The following is a 15,377-nucleotide window of genomic DNA, read 5'->3' as shown; positions in this document are numbered from 1 at the left end:
AGAAGTAAATGTGTGTGAGCGCGATAGAGACAGACAGATGGTGTTGCTACACAGGAGCCTGCCCTAATGTAGTTTAGCTCAGCCCTTATCACGGCTGGCAGCATTTTGGCACAATTTAAACAGATAGAGGGAATAGTAAACACAGCTAGCTTTAAAAGATGTATCACAAATTTCACAACACATTAGCGGCTTTAGCTTCGCCAAACAAATAGTGCCCAATTGCAATGTTTTCTTGAGATTTTATCTGTCTTTTTGTTTTTTTTTAGCAATGGTAAATTAATATGGATATAACTGCAGTGCAATGTTAAATTCAAATTCTTCTAAATTTTTAGCCATGCTTGCGGTTTGGCTGTAAGGATTGCAGTGTCAGTCGGACCTCATCTCTCCACCACTTCTGAAATAACTGAAATATCTCTGCAATTCTTGGATGAATTGCCATGGAACCTTAATATTTTGATACTTTTTAAAATACATTTTACCACTGTATTTACACTGAGGACCCCCACACCCACAATTACAAAAAAGTAGCGTACTTCTTTTGAACTAACTTTATGTGTATTTCATTATTTTCATTGCATGAAAAACAATAACAGCACAGAACAGTTAACTGTACAATTAACGTAATTAGCGAACGTGATACCTGCAGGAAGTTTGTGTAAAACTAGCAATTTGTGTACGATTCAGAAAAGACTATTTCCCGTGGATATTACCATGTATCAGAAGATTTTTCCTCAGATTTTAGGAACACAATTGCCTTGTATTTTTCAATCATACATGTGTTTTTTGTCCAAACAGCCTGGCTTTATAATAAGTAAATAAAAACATGCGGTCTAAGCGATGGGATCTCAATGCATCTTGGACGCATTAACATTTGTACTACTATGTACTTCCAGGTGTAGGCAGCAAGGCCGAAATGCAGGAAGAAGCAGAAACGGCAACAGTCAGCAGCTCTGACCATCAATACAATGTGTCTCTAAAAAACAGATCCAATGCTGCCGAAACCCGGGATCGAACCAGGGACCTTTAGATCTTCAGTCTAACGCTCTCCCAACTGAGCTATTTCGGCACAAAAGGCTCTTATGATGGCTCTCTGGTGACATAGGCTGCCGTACTCATTAGAGCTTTAGTACAACTCTCAATCTATCTGGCCCCAACAAAAATAAAAACACACGAAACATCGCGAAGCAAACACTCCCAGCTAAACTGCCTGTGTTCACGTCGTCATCCAAGAGTACAAAGGTGCCATGGCAGGACTTATATCCCTAAGATGGGACCTGTTTACACCTGGCCTTAGCATGCGTCTTTAGTAATCCAATCACAAGTCAAAATAGAAACAATACAGACTGGGGCTATTCCTTGGCGTGTTCCAGGCAAACGAAATTGCCCAAGAGTACGTACTTCCGCGTATGCAGAGGACGTTAGCTGAGCAGACGGTCCTTCAGTGTGGCCCCGGACACGTTTGCGTACACACTGCTAAACAAATGTGGCCATACCACCTCTGAACGTGCAATGGGATCTCAATGTGTCTTGGGTGTATTAACATCTGCCACAGTAAGCAGTTGTCGAACAAAAATTGAATGTGTCCCTGAAAGACTGCTCTCTGCCGAAACCCGGGATCGAACCAGGGACCTTTAGATCTTCAGTCTAACGCTCTCCCAACTGAGCTATTTCGGCCCAAAATGTTATAGTGGTCACGTGACACACTATATCTTGGAAACAGTCATTTCAGACACATTCTATATATATATATATATATATATATATACAAGTCAAGAGGGCTTCACCCCCCCCCCCCCCCCCGTGGAGCTTTGCCAACTCCTAATGGGGGTCGGGACCTCCAGGTTGGGAACCAGTGCCCTACAGGATGAATATAAGATCCATGGTGATCCCCCTCATTTTTCTCTAAACACCATCATCAGGTGAAATATTCAGTTTATCCAATACTTTGGTTTATGGACAAATACTGTGTTTTAAGTGCAGTGGTGGAATGTAAATAAGTACATTTACACTTACTCAAGTACTGTACATTTGAGGTAGGGTTGCAAATTTCCATTTAAAAAATAAACCATCTTTTGATGTTACAACGCTATGGTTGAAATGGCTAAAAAGGCTATGTAAGGTTAGAGGACCTTCTTCATCATTTTCATCACTCAAGCCTCCTCCCTTTTGTTTTCTCAAATGCTGTGGTTTGCATATCAGGGCTGCTGTACTCATTAGAGCTTTAGCACAGCTCTCAATCTATCAGACCTCCAACAAAAAATAAAAACATCGAAAAATTGAAAAGCAACCACTCCCAGCTAAGCTGCCTGTGTTCATGTGGCTCAACGTCGCACTACTTCCCCCTCTGCTCCCAAATTGGGCACATCTCCGCTACTGCACCTTGACTGCTACGTCTACCATATGCATGGTGCGTCCGATGTGTCCAACTGGTGTCATTAAATGGACTTTACTTATATAGCGCTTTTCAACCTGAACAGTTCCCAAAGCGTTTTACGGTTTGGTGTCATTCACCCCATTCACACACACCGATGGCGGCCGAGCTGCCACACAAGGTGCCTGCCTCCATCGGGAGCAACTTAGGGTCCAGCGTCTTGCTCAAGGACACTTCGACAAGTGGACAAGGGGAGCCAGACGAACCCCCAAACCCGCTGTACGACAGTGCTAACCACTGCACCACCACGGTGTGACTGCGGTGAATAAGGTTTCGCCGCCACCTATCCTCAAGTGTAGTATGTATATGTACTAAAATTATTACACAAATGTTGCCGAAGTTTTAATGTATTTATCACAATGCAAATCAACAAATAATGCACCACACAGCAGGTCAGTCCGATGGGGGGAAAGAAAATCCCAAAATACCATTTGTAAAACATACCACAGATGCTGTTTCAACTGACCTCTGAAGAGGAGAAAGATACCAAACAGTCAACATGACAAACATGTCATTACCTTGTCCCTCTTTCACAGTTAACCTTTCCTGGCTGTGTATCTCTCCCCAGTCTGATTTATACACACCCAACATGACAATTCAGCCTACGACACAAAATGTCAAAACATTATTTGAACAAAATTCTGACGAAGCGAGGCTATCTTTTATCACCCACAGAGATCGTTTCCTGCAGGGGGGGGGGTGACTGCAGCTGTACCGTCTGTACAGATTGCTCCTGTATGTTTCTTAAGGCATAGTTTGCTATCAACAGCAGATATTTATAGCTGTACACCAACTCAATTTCCTCGCCTTCGATTACAGTGGGCGGTAATCCGCTCAAACTTATTGCCATCTCCTTCGTTTTTTGAAATGTTCAAGTCAAAGAAGAAGTCATCACAGCAGGACACACAGCCGCATCCATCCATCCATCCCACCTTAAGGAGGATCCCAGAAAATGACTTCCACAATCATTTCATTATTTCTTTACACTTTAAGCCATCTGATATTCACAGTACAGTGCTGCTGTTCTCCTCAACGGCGGCACACTTTTCCAACCATTACACTTTATGGGCCTTATTGACAGTAAATTGCTCCACGTGCCGGTGTTACCTTGCAGGCCTTAAGGAGTAACATCATCTGATTCGATTTCGAACACAGCATATGAAAAGCACCAATTATGAGCTTGGTGATTTAGTGGTAATAAGTTTGTTCTAACTTTCCACCCTCTTACACGAGCTAGTGTATAAATGGTCCTGTGATGTTAAAGCTAATATATTAAGTTGTGTAAGCTTATATAAAAGGAAAAAAAGAAAAAAGAAAAAACCAACCACCAAAACACCCACTTAAAAGAAGCAATGTGAAGAAATGTGAGTGTTTGGGCTTGAATAAGAGAGCTGACTGTGTCCAGCAATTTGCATTAATATATTATTACGGTAGTTATTGAAATGCCATCTGAGGTAAGCATTCGGTGCGACTGGTTGACATGTCAGTGTAAACAATCCTCCGATGAGAGCAGAGAAAGGGAACCGAGTGATGTAATTCATTTAAAAAGTCCGAAACCACACACTACGCACTATATACTCAATACGCTGTTTGCCATTGTTAAGTTGTTGCGTTAACAAGCTGTGAACGCAAGATTGACACATGAAGTTGTCGCCGTGAACATGTTAGAAAGTTGCCCAATAACACATCTAACAGACACAGAGCAACCTTGGCTTTCATTTGGAATCGAAGTCACTTTTACCTTTATTTCTTTCCTTCTGTGAATTTGTAAACTACAGTTGTTGACGACGTATAATCGCCTCCGTGCCAACATCTACGGAGGCCTGCTCCAGCGAGCATAAACAAGGCTTAACATGATGAGTAGAGGTGACCATTTGAGCCACTGTTAATATAAAAAATATTGATGGTGGATCTTTAAAAAGATGATCGGTCCTGGCGGTTGTGAGGGGACAACATTTATGAATATAATATTTATATCAGCGACATCAGGCACTGGTGGTGTGTTTATTTCTTCTGCCACTGAAGAGAGCACAAATGTGAGGAAAGTTAGAATTTCAGCTTTAATACAGAGGTAGTAAAGAAATATGTCAGTTTAGGTGCACGGTTAGATTCCATCGACAGCTCACAACAACAACATGTTTGTTTCTTTGCAGCTCATCTGACAGCTCGGCTGGCTCCCCAGCTCCTGCTGTCTCTCTGAGGGGGGGGGGGGCAAAAATGATTATTTCTCCTGGCACTGAGTAATTGGTTATATTCTGTGTATATTCGCATGCTAGAAGACGAACATTACATTTCTGATTGCGCAATGCACTTTAATAAAGTGTGTGTGACACCTGACACAGTTTGATTTGTTTATTAGATTTACATGTCATGTGTGACAGGGGTTGACTTTGTAACCATGCATCAGTGCAACTAGACAGCAGAGTCTGACTGTGGGGAACAAATCTTGATGACGTGTCTATCAAATCAATAACTAATTATGTAACAATAAAGACCGTTTAACTAACCATCAATCATTTTTCTCAAATGCCCAGTAATAACATGTTTGCATTTAAGTGACAAAGGCCTATTGTCTCATGTAATCATGGTCCTTTAATTTGTGTATCCGGTACCTTCTTCATGACCACAGCAGGGAGGAAAGGACGTTATCCAGGTGGTTGGGATCCTTAAGGCTTCTTCAAGCCTTATTCTTGCAGCATTCTGCTGTAAATATCCTTTAGGCAGGGTAGAGCACCGCCCATTGTACAAAGCTCTCTTTGCAAGGTCTTGTGGTGCTCTTAGGTGCTGTTTCCATACCAGGCAGTGATGTTCCCCATCAGGATGCTCTCAATGGTGCAGGAGTTCCTCAGTATTTGAGGGGATACCGGGAATTTCCTCAAGCATCTGAGGTGAAACAGTCTCAGCCTTGCTTTTCTCACCACTGAGTCAGTATGCAGTGCCCAGGTCAGGCCCTTGGTGATGTGGACACCAAGCTTCTTGAAGCTGTCCACCCTCTCCACCGACTTGATGATTGTGTTGGAGTTTAACGTGGCTGCAGTCATGTGTACAGGGAGTACAGCAGGGGGCTCAAAACCCAGCCCTGGGATGCTCCGGTGTTAACTCTCTAAACCCACAGCAATGCTAATCTGTTCATAGTGTGCATGCAAGTGATGGCCCCATGAAAAAGGTTGTTCTCTCAGGCGACTGCCCTTCTTTCTCTGTGTCCGTGATCAACCCAAACAGCCAAAGTGACAAAACAAAGTGACCAATCAAAGGAGGGGAGACATCTGCCACTGTCTATTCCAGCCCCGCCTCCAAAGTCAAAAGTCAAGCGAGTGTTGAGCAGTTGCAAGGGCGTAGGGAGGGTTTGAGTGAGCGCTCGTCAAGGCCCCGTGCTCGCGGGACCACATGTGTGGCAGAAGTGCTCCCCCCGCGAGGATGCTTTTCAGTTCTGCGCGCTCATATCACGTGCATGCGCCTGGTTTTTGTGTGCGTGGGTTCTGAGACTAATTAAACGCCATAAAATCTCATCTACTGGGCACAATAGTTTGAGTTGCCTTGTAAGGTTGATGACTTGGCTGGGCGCACCAGTCTGCAGCAGAATCCATTAGGATAAATGTGCCATTTAACAACATCTCTAAAAACACCATGATGCTCACAGTAGAGATGATACATTTTGTAATACCAGGCGGACAGATGAGATGCTAAATGGTCGGGAATTATTTTAAATGAACTACAAAACCGAATTTACATGTGTATTAGACTAGCTGGGGGAAATTAACATGTGGGTGTTTCACACAAATGGGTGCCATTCAGGCCTTATAATTTTAGACGATCACTGCGTCTGATAGAGGATGTGTTTGCTGTGGGAAGTAAACGCTTCAAACACACAACACATCTCCTCTCACCTGAGGCATAAAACCGCAATCATTATCAGGCACTGCTCTCTGACAAGGACACTGTTTGAGTTCAACCCTGTCACGGACAACATGGAGCCTGTCTGATTATGATTAGGAAAGTAATCAGAGGTAATTGCAGTTCTGTCAAACTATTCATGCTGCACATCTCTCTTGGTCATGACTTTCAGGTGGAAAATTAATCTGAAAACCTCAACCATTTATCCCTCCCGCCATTCTGAGTGAGCTGTCTTAGTATTAGATGACGGCATTAATGACCGGAATTCTTATTATCTGCCATTTATTCAATTGAATTATCAACATAAATAATGTATACGTTTCTTACAAACCACAAACCTTTGATATTTGTGTTAGGTCTGTCAATGAGGTCTTTGATTGACAGCTCGGCAGACAGGCAGTTGACTGGGTTTCCACAAAATTGCTTTGTTGTATTAGACATCAATGATTGCATACATTGTTTCTGTGGAAGTTACTCTGCATTGCAGATAAGTATTCCCATATCGCTGAATAAATTGAGGGGGCTGCATTTAAACCAATCTGCACACAGCAGAATAAAAGTTATTTTGTAGAAAAACTTTATGAAATGAAACATGAACAGATGTCTCCAAAATGTACCACAGATGTTTTCATTTTATAAAACAGCATGCTTATATCAACCTGTGGACTAACAGTACAAATAGAACAGAATTAGCTTAGCTTTCTCTGTGACACATCTGCCCCTGGAGGTTGATGAGGTCCTATGGCTGGTCCTTTTGACAATTTTGGGGGCAGAATCCAGAGGGAAGCACTAGCCCTCTCATGATTGGTCACTTTCAACGCGATCACACCCACACGGCGCTCGATTCAACCTCGATTGACAGATGCCGTTAAAGGAAGCCTTGTGTTGTATCAAACTCTGTTTCCCCATCGAGGTCTGTTTCCCCCTGGCAGATCTGTAGTAGGTATGCATGTGTGCCAACGAGCAGGGTATCGTTCTTTTCTTGAAGCTGCGCTACTCAATACTTTTAGATTAACAATGAATCAAATGACTGCGTGTAAAGTGAACCGGGTCACCCACTGAGAATGATCTGAGAATTTAACATCCTTTAGCTCATTGTTTTGAATTCAAGGCCCATAACTTAAATGTTAAAAAGAGAGACATGAATGCCAATGTTGCTCCATATTTGCATGTGTAAGGTGATAACATGTCTGTGTTGTGCTTTTAGCTTTTTGCACTGCCCCCAACTTGCCAAAAAATCCAGAAAGGGTCCAAGAAGCTCTGTGACAGACTGCTAATCTGTCCTGGGTGTATCCCGTCTCTCGCGCAGTATGATCTGGGACAGGCTCCAGCCCTTACCCCCCCCCCACAACCCTGCAAAGGTTAAGTGGGTATATTCAATGGGTGGGTGAATGGACAAGGTCCAAGTGAGTGTGGCTACTTCATTCCAGTTGGGGAGATGAAACTGCAGCAATGCATATTGTTGCTGTCATGTAAAAACCTGCTATTTAAGTTACTTAGTGAACATGGTTGAGGGATTACATGCTCCTCCACAGGCTGGGGCATTGGACATACACATCAAAATTGATATTTATGCACTCACTGAATCTATACCGAATGTGAAATCATAATCTGAAAAGTCATTAGGAGCTACAGATGTCAGATAAATATGGAAGTGTCTGACTGTCTGACAGGAAGCAGCACGTGAAGCTGGGGAAACACGTCTCAGACTCGCGGACGATCAGCACCGGCTCCCCTCAAGGCTGTGTTCTTTCTCCTCTACTCTTCTCCCTGTACACCAACAGCTGCACCTCCAGTCACCAGTCCGTCAAGCTCCTGAAGTTCGCGGACGACACCACCCTCATCGGACTCATCCCTGGTGAGGATGAGTCTGCCTACAGGTGGGAGATTGACCATCTGGTGACCTGGTGCAACAACAACAACCTGGAGCTTAACGCTTCAAAGACAGTGGAGATGGTTGTAGACTTCAGGAAGAGCGCAGCCCCACCCGCCCCCATCACCCTGTGTGACCCTCCAGTGGACAGTGTGGAGTCCTTCCGTTTCCTGGGCTCCATCATCAGCCAGGACCTCATCAAGAAAGCCCAACAGAGGATGTACTTCCTGAGGCAGCTGAGGAAGTTTAACCTGCCACAAACAATGCTGGTTCACTTCTACGCTGCCATCATAGAGTCCATCCTCACCTCCTCCATCACCGTCTGGTACGCTGCTGCCTCCACCAAGGACAGACGCAGACTGCAGTGTATCATCCGCTCTGCAGAGAGGGTGATCGGCTGCAACCTCCCATCTCTTCAGGACCTGTACTCCTCCCGGACCCTGAGGAGAGCAGGGAAGATCGCTGCCGACCCCTCCCACCCCGGACACCATCTGTTCGACCCCCTCCCCTCTGGCAGGAGGCTGCGGTCCATCAGGACCAAAACCTCCCGCCACAAAAACAGTTTCTTCCCCTCTGCAGTCAACGAACTTACATTGACCCCCCCCCCCCCCCGAACACAAACATTCTTATTCTTTTAGCTTTTATATTCTACTTATTTGTTATCAAAACAATAGCACCTTCAGACCACAGCAAATTCCTTGTAATGTATGTTACTTGGCAATAAACAGTTTCTGATTCTGATTCTGAAGTATAAAGTCTTATTAGGTGGAAAGGGACCACCAGTGGCTTATGCAAGCCTACAGTTTAAAAGACTTCTCACTTGCGTTAGTCGGTTATCTCAGCACACTGATGATCACTGTGTCTGTGCATTTTCGTCTCATTTTATTCCCAGTAAAAACTGCGTTGCCTGTCAGGGCTGAAGACACGTCCTTTGAATACCATATGTTATGGCAGATTGAGAGTTCAAGTCTTTCGACCCCTTTTCCGGACAGATGATTAATCACCGGCTATTTAGAGGTGTTTCTATTGGTGACATAGTGACGTGTCGACAGTTTCCCACAGAAGGCTATGCCAGGGACATTTGTCGCTGTTCAGGAAAATATGAACATATTTCTTCTTTTCTAAAGTTTGTTAACTTGACATCACATTATAGAGACCTGATATCTAGCTGCGGTGACTGGGCCTGAGCCTTTTTTCTGTTTTTTTCATGGTCACTGGTGGTGCCACACAGTCAAAGAAGACGAGAGTTTACAGCGATGCTAACAGCTCTGTGAGACTGTATTTAGGCACAGCTGTGCTTTGGACATCGGCACGCCAACATGCCCACAATGGCAATGTAACATGCCGATGTTTAGCAGGTATAGTTTATAGATTTATCATTTATTTATGTTCATAGCTTATCTTTAGTTCGTTAGCATGCTAACATTTGGCTTGAAATACAAAGTAACCTCCAACTGAGGTTCCATGGTCATTGGTTTTGCAGGTACTGGATCATAAAACAGTAGCAATGAAAGTGAAGTGAAAGGTCACTGAAGTTATTGCAAGTCATCCTGAGGGGAATGTGAATGTTTGGGCCAAATTTTGAGAGATTCCATTCTAAAACCACAAATGTCAACCTCATGCTGGAGGAAAAGTCAGTGGATCGGTCATAAGTCCTTAGTCTTCATCCTCTTGGGTCCACGAATGACTGTAGTAAATTTCATGGCAATCCATCCAATAGTAGGACCAAAGTCGTGGACTGATTGACGGACAGACCAACTTCACCATTACTAGAACCATGCTGCAAGAGAAAAGACATTTCTCAGTATTATATTTAATTTATCTTTTTCATCTTTTTCCTGGTCTCGGTGTAGTTGCCTTCTTAAGTCAGACTTGCGTAGCTCCATGCATTCCGAAATCGTAAGGGCAAATGTTAGGGTCCATCAGCTATCAGCCAACTCCAGCAGCTCGGGAATGCTAATGTTAGCTTCATCACTGCAAAAACCTGAGCTAATCTACGCAACTATAAGATCAAGCTTGTAATATGATTGATTAGTTGGTCATACAATGCGGATATGTTTTTAATTTGGTTGGTTTTGTTTTTAAATTAAGAAAAAGTTCTTACATGTAAATTATCACAGCTTTGTGCTTTATATTGATTTACACAATGGTTAGTTATTTGGGCCACAACTGCTCAGGAACGTCAGATGACAACAAATCAGAAATGACAGCTTGTTTCTTTTGTTGTAGTACACTATATATATTGTTATAACACATAGCGAAGCACTGACTGTCTTTACTGACATTTTTTGAAAATCTTGGTGGATTTTCTGAAGGAACAGTAATAGTAGCAGTAGTAAAATAAACTTATTACAATATTTATTGTGATTTAAATCCAAATCTATTACAAATGTGATCTTGGCTTGTTTTTTGGGGCATCTGGTAACCCATGATACGGAGATGACAGGAAACTGGAGAAGGGAGAGATGATGAATAACATGGCACAAAGGTGGCCGGGTGAAAGTGTATGGGACATGCTGTGGCTCAAACCACCAGGGTACCCCCCCACAAATGTCTCAATATCGCCTCAGTCATGTACTTCACAAACATGGGAGAGTTTGCCTCTTTGCTCTTCAGACATGGAGCCCGAAAGAACCCAAAACCAAAGATGTGCCTGTTTAATGTCAATTCTTGAAAGATTTTCCCATTTTTGTGTACTTCAGTGTAGGTGCTAAAAATGATCTCCAGCATTTGAACAGTTTCACTCATTTGGAAGGAAACGCAGCGACGAACACAACAGATGCAAAGGCCCAACGGAGCATCAGTTGGCTCGACAAATCAACAACTTCCTCCTCAGCAGACTCATTTGAATATGTTGCATCCACTCGGTGAAATGTTTCAGTTATTCTGGTTGCTCGCGGCAGCATCCCTCTGAAAGTTTTTCATGAGCACGCTGATGAACAGCACTGAAATTTGTAACCCAGCAAACAAAATAAAATGTCTAATGGAGGACAACGGGGAGAAAAGCTAAGAGTTTGAATTCAGTCACAGGAAGAGTAGAATCATGGTATCAGTAGGGTATGTAGGCCTACATGCCGCAGCAAGACATGGAGACGGAATGAACGGTGTTTGTTTGTGTGTGGGCACGCAAACAGCGGCGCATTTTAAGACACGCTTGGTGTCGTTCAGTCAGAAATAACGATAACGTTTAGTTCCTTGTGCAGTTTGTTTAAAAACCTGGTGTGTTTAACGTTCACACCAGGGGGGGAAAGCAGTGTTTCACCTCTGACCACACTCATGAGCGTGAAGAGCTAAAGTCTCAGGAGTTCAATCAATGAATAGACACTCCTGTTGGTAGCCTCCGTTGTAAGCTAGCCGTTGATGTTGAACACATTTCTGTAACGACAACTATTGGGTGGATTGCCATGAAATGTTGGACAGTCATTCATGGTTCCCAGAGGATGAATCCTACTGACTTTGGTGATCCCCTGACTTTATTACCACCTCCGCTGGCAGTACGTCCACAATCTACAATTTTAATTGGCACATTCATTTGGTCCCCACACACTCTTGGTCCCCGGAGGATGAATCCCAAATATGTTGGCAGTCCTCTGACATTTTTTTTAAGGATGGATTGCCATGAAATATGATACACACTTTCATTTAATCACTAATCATATCATCATCAGATGCAAATTTCAGTGTGTCCAATACAAAACACAGACATTCACATCAGCGTCAGCACTTTGTGATACCTGTAAAACATCAACATGTTAACATTGTCATTAATGAGCATGTTGCCATGCCGACATGAGCCATTTAGCTTCAAGCACTGCTGTGCCTAAATGCGTTATTACAGTAGCTTGCGTGTTCATCCTGCACAAGAAAGTCCGCAACAGCAACAACACCACATTGGGCGTTTTTTTTTTTTTTTTTAGAGCTTACTTAGAACTCTCTTTTTGTTTTTTTCTGTCTTCTGCTCCACTGTCTGCATCTAATGATAACTGAGAGAATCCAAATCTGTTTCCCAATGAAATCCCCTCTCGCTGGCTCTCCCAGATATTTCACCGGCTTTGCTCCAGAACAGATGCACTGTACTCTCGTTTAATTGTCACAAACAACCCAGTGGCTCCTAATACTGCATTTCCTTCTTCACGTGAATCACACATTGCCCCACAGGATCAGTATTTATCTGCTCTCGGTCACTTGATTTGGACACCTCCATTAAATACACGCACATACGTGTGAATGTGTGAGGCCGTCGCGGTGTAACCATCAACAAGGATGTTACAGACCACATGTGAGTTGAAGAGCCGAAGCGCCTTTATGTAAGCATGCACGTGTCTGTGGGATGATGATTGATGATTAGCATGATGATAAAAGTAGTAATCACCCTGCCAGGGAACTGAAGGCACAGTGGTTGCTGTTTTTTTTTTTTTAAAAGTGATGCGCTCTTGTGTGTGTGTGTGTGGGTTCGCAAACGGATGACATTTGTGTGTGTGTTTCTCATCAACACCCCCTCGCCCAACTGTCTATCCATCAAGATGTTCTATGGCACAAGTGTGGTTATATGTGTGTGTGTGTGGCCTTTGGGCCGCCGCACGTCGCCTGCTACTACAGCAGAGAGTGTGTGTGTGTGTGTGTGTGTGTGTGTGTGTGTGTGTGAGTGAGGCTTGCGTTCATGAGCTACCAAGCATGTGTGACATCTTAAATTAGACAACGTTCCTGGCCGCAAAACCACTCAACCCTGCCAAACACAACGCAGACAGCACCATTCATGTGTGGCAGACTATGATGACAAGACACACACACACACACACACACACACACACACAGGCAGACATGGTGACTCATACATCTTAATTAGAAGCTAAGCAGCAGCGTGTTAGCATTAGCGAGGAGAGGCGAGCCTGTCACTGCAGGCAAACGAGAAGGGGCACGGATACATGCACGGACACACACACACACACACACACACACACACACACACACATTTATGCATATCAAGCAAATGCATAGCCTAAAGTCCAATTAATTCAATACCTGAGGAGCGCTCAGACGTGTGTGTGTGTGTGCACCCAGGACAGCACACATGCTGTGCTAAATTCTCACGTTAACACACCAGTATAAACTTTTGGTAAAAGGAAAACAAGAAAAGTGAACAGGGATCGTGTGTGTGTGTGTGTGTGTGTGTGTGTGTGTGAGTGTGGCCTCTGTGCTGTAAAGCCAACACTCCTAACACGATCTGAAAACCCAACCAAGACCCCGTTGTTTGGCTTGATGGTGTCACTGGTCAGTGGCATTTGTCGAAGTTCAGGAAACACACACACACACACACACACACACACAGATGGTGGCATTTGGTTGGAGTCGTGCGTGGGTTTTGGGAGGGGGGTGGCGTTCACTGACGTTCATGTTGCTACGGGGACAAAGTGACCTTACACAGCCCGTAGTGAGGGAGGTACGGGGGAGTTTCCGGTGACTGATCAGCTCACCTTAACGTCAAACACACACACACACACACGCACACACACACACACACACGCACACATTGTTGAGCGAGGTATTCTAACCATGCCTCACTCTATCCGTTACACGTCAGGTCCTACGCCGGTTATCCACCATCCCTCCCTCCAACCCTCTTCAGTCCTCTCATCCCCTCAGTCTTCACCTACACTCCTCCATCTCTCCTTCGGCCCTTTCTCCATCCTTACCTCCATCCTCTACTCTAAGTCCTCTTCTGTCTTTTCTTCCTCTACTTTTCTCTATTCCACAACCTCCATCCATCTGTTCCTCAGCCTCCACCCACAGCTCCCTCCACCTCCCCCCTCCTCTCCTCCATCCTTCTTCCTGTCTGCTTCCTTCCTCCCTCCACGTTCTATTCCTCTATCCACGCATCCCTATCCTCCTCTAGTATCCTTTTTCCATCTCTCAGTCCACCCGTGCCCTTTCCTCCACCACCTCTTTCCATCCGTCCCTTCTCGGCACTCACTCTCGTCCCTGGGCTTTATTCCACTAATATGACGTTCATTTTCATGCTCATGCAGGCTTCCTGTATAAACCTCACAGGCACGATGCAGACATGTCCGTGCAATGAACAGATACTGACACAAATAAAGCTGGCACATTGTTGAAATGGTAATCCCTTGCGCGCCGTAGAGCAAGCCTGACTCTTATCTGAAAGCCTTTTGCGAGTTTATACAAGGTTTTCTTTCCGTCTTCCTCCTCAATGCGTCCCTCTCCTCTCACTTCCTCTTCCATCGCTCCAGCTGTAACCCCCTTCTCCATGAACCATCCCTCCACCATTCCCTCCATCTTTGCCCTTCCCTTGGTGTTGATTCCTTCTCTCCATTCCCCACCTTCCCTTAGTCATTCATCTCTATCATCCCTTGCTACTCTATATCACCTCCATCCCTTTTCTGTCCTTCCCTCCCTACTCTGTCCTTCATCCACCCTCTTCCTCGATCCTTTCTTTATACATCTTATATAGGGTTTTTTCTCCCCCCTCGCTTCTTCCTTCCTCGTGAACTTTAATATTTTCTTTTTTACCCCCTCTACACTGGCTAAATCTTCCACCGCCCGTGCTATTCCTCCATATTCCCCCACTCGTCCTCCATCCTACAATGAGCTGAGATGCAGCCCCACTCATCAGATTGCCTGTCTCTCCTCCCTGCTTTCTTTAACACTTGTAGAAATGACCTGACACATCCAATCCCAGGTTATTACACAGATGTGCCAACTCTCTCTCTCTCTCTCGCTCTCTCTCTCTCTCTCTCTCGCTCACTCAAACATTGAGACCAAGAAAAAGCACATTTCCAGCGTCTACACACACACACACACACACACACACACACACACACACACACACCCTATTACAGGAGCCCAAATGAAAATGAATTATGCATTCTGTCCTGCCACTCGTAACAAGTATATGATACGTCCCTTGTTTCCACACAATTGGGCACACAGAAACACATGCAAAATGGGAAAAGTGATTTGCATGGAGACACACACACACACACACACAAAAAACACACATGGAAAAGAAACCCCACAAAAAGTGGTGATAAACGACGGCATGAATGTTTTATTGATGCTAATCTCAAACAAGCACGAGCTCCTCATTCACAAACATGTTGCGTCATTTTGGGCAGATGAAACTATATTTTATGACGGCGTTAACACTGAAATTTCTCACAC

General features: G+C 44.2%; 2 non-coding genes across 2 annotated transcripts; both read right to left on the bottom strand.

Annotated features, from left to right (window-relative positions):
* Positions 1–993: 993 nt before the first annotated feature.
* trnaf-gaa (transfer RNA phenylalanine (anticodon GAA)) lies at positions 994–1,066 on the bottom strand. The gene has a single exon. It is a non-coding gene; the product is annotated as a tRNA-Phe (tRNA).
* A 535-nt stretch (positions 1,067–1,601) lies between these two features.
* trnaf-gaa (transfer RNA phenylalanine (anticodon GAA)) lies at positions 1,602–1,674 on the bottom strand. The gene has a single exon. It is a non-coding gene; the product is annotated as a tRNA-Phe (tRNA).
* Between the last annotated feature and the right edge of the window lie 13,703 nt (positions 1,675–15,377).

The sequence above is a fragment of the Enoplosus armatus genome, chromosome 3 (assembly GCF_043641665.1).
Source record: "Enoplosus armatus isolate fEnoArm2 chromosome 3, fEnoArm2.hap1, whole genome shotgun sequence".
Taxonomy (NCBI): domain Eukaryota; kingdom Metazoa; phylum Chordata; class Actinopteri; order Centrarchiformes; family Enoplosidae; genus Enoplosus; species Enoplosus armatus.
This window is presented reverse-complemented; position numbering and strand designations above follow the sequence as displayed.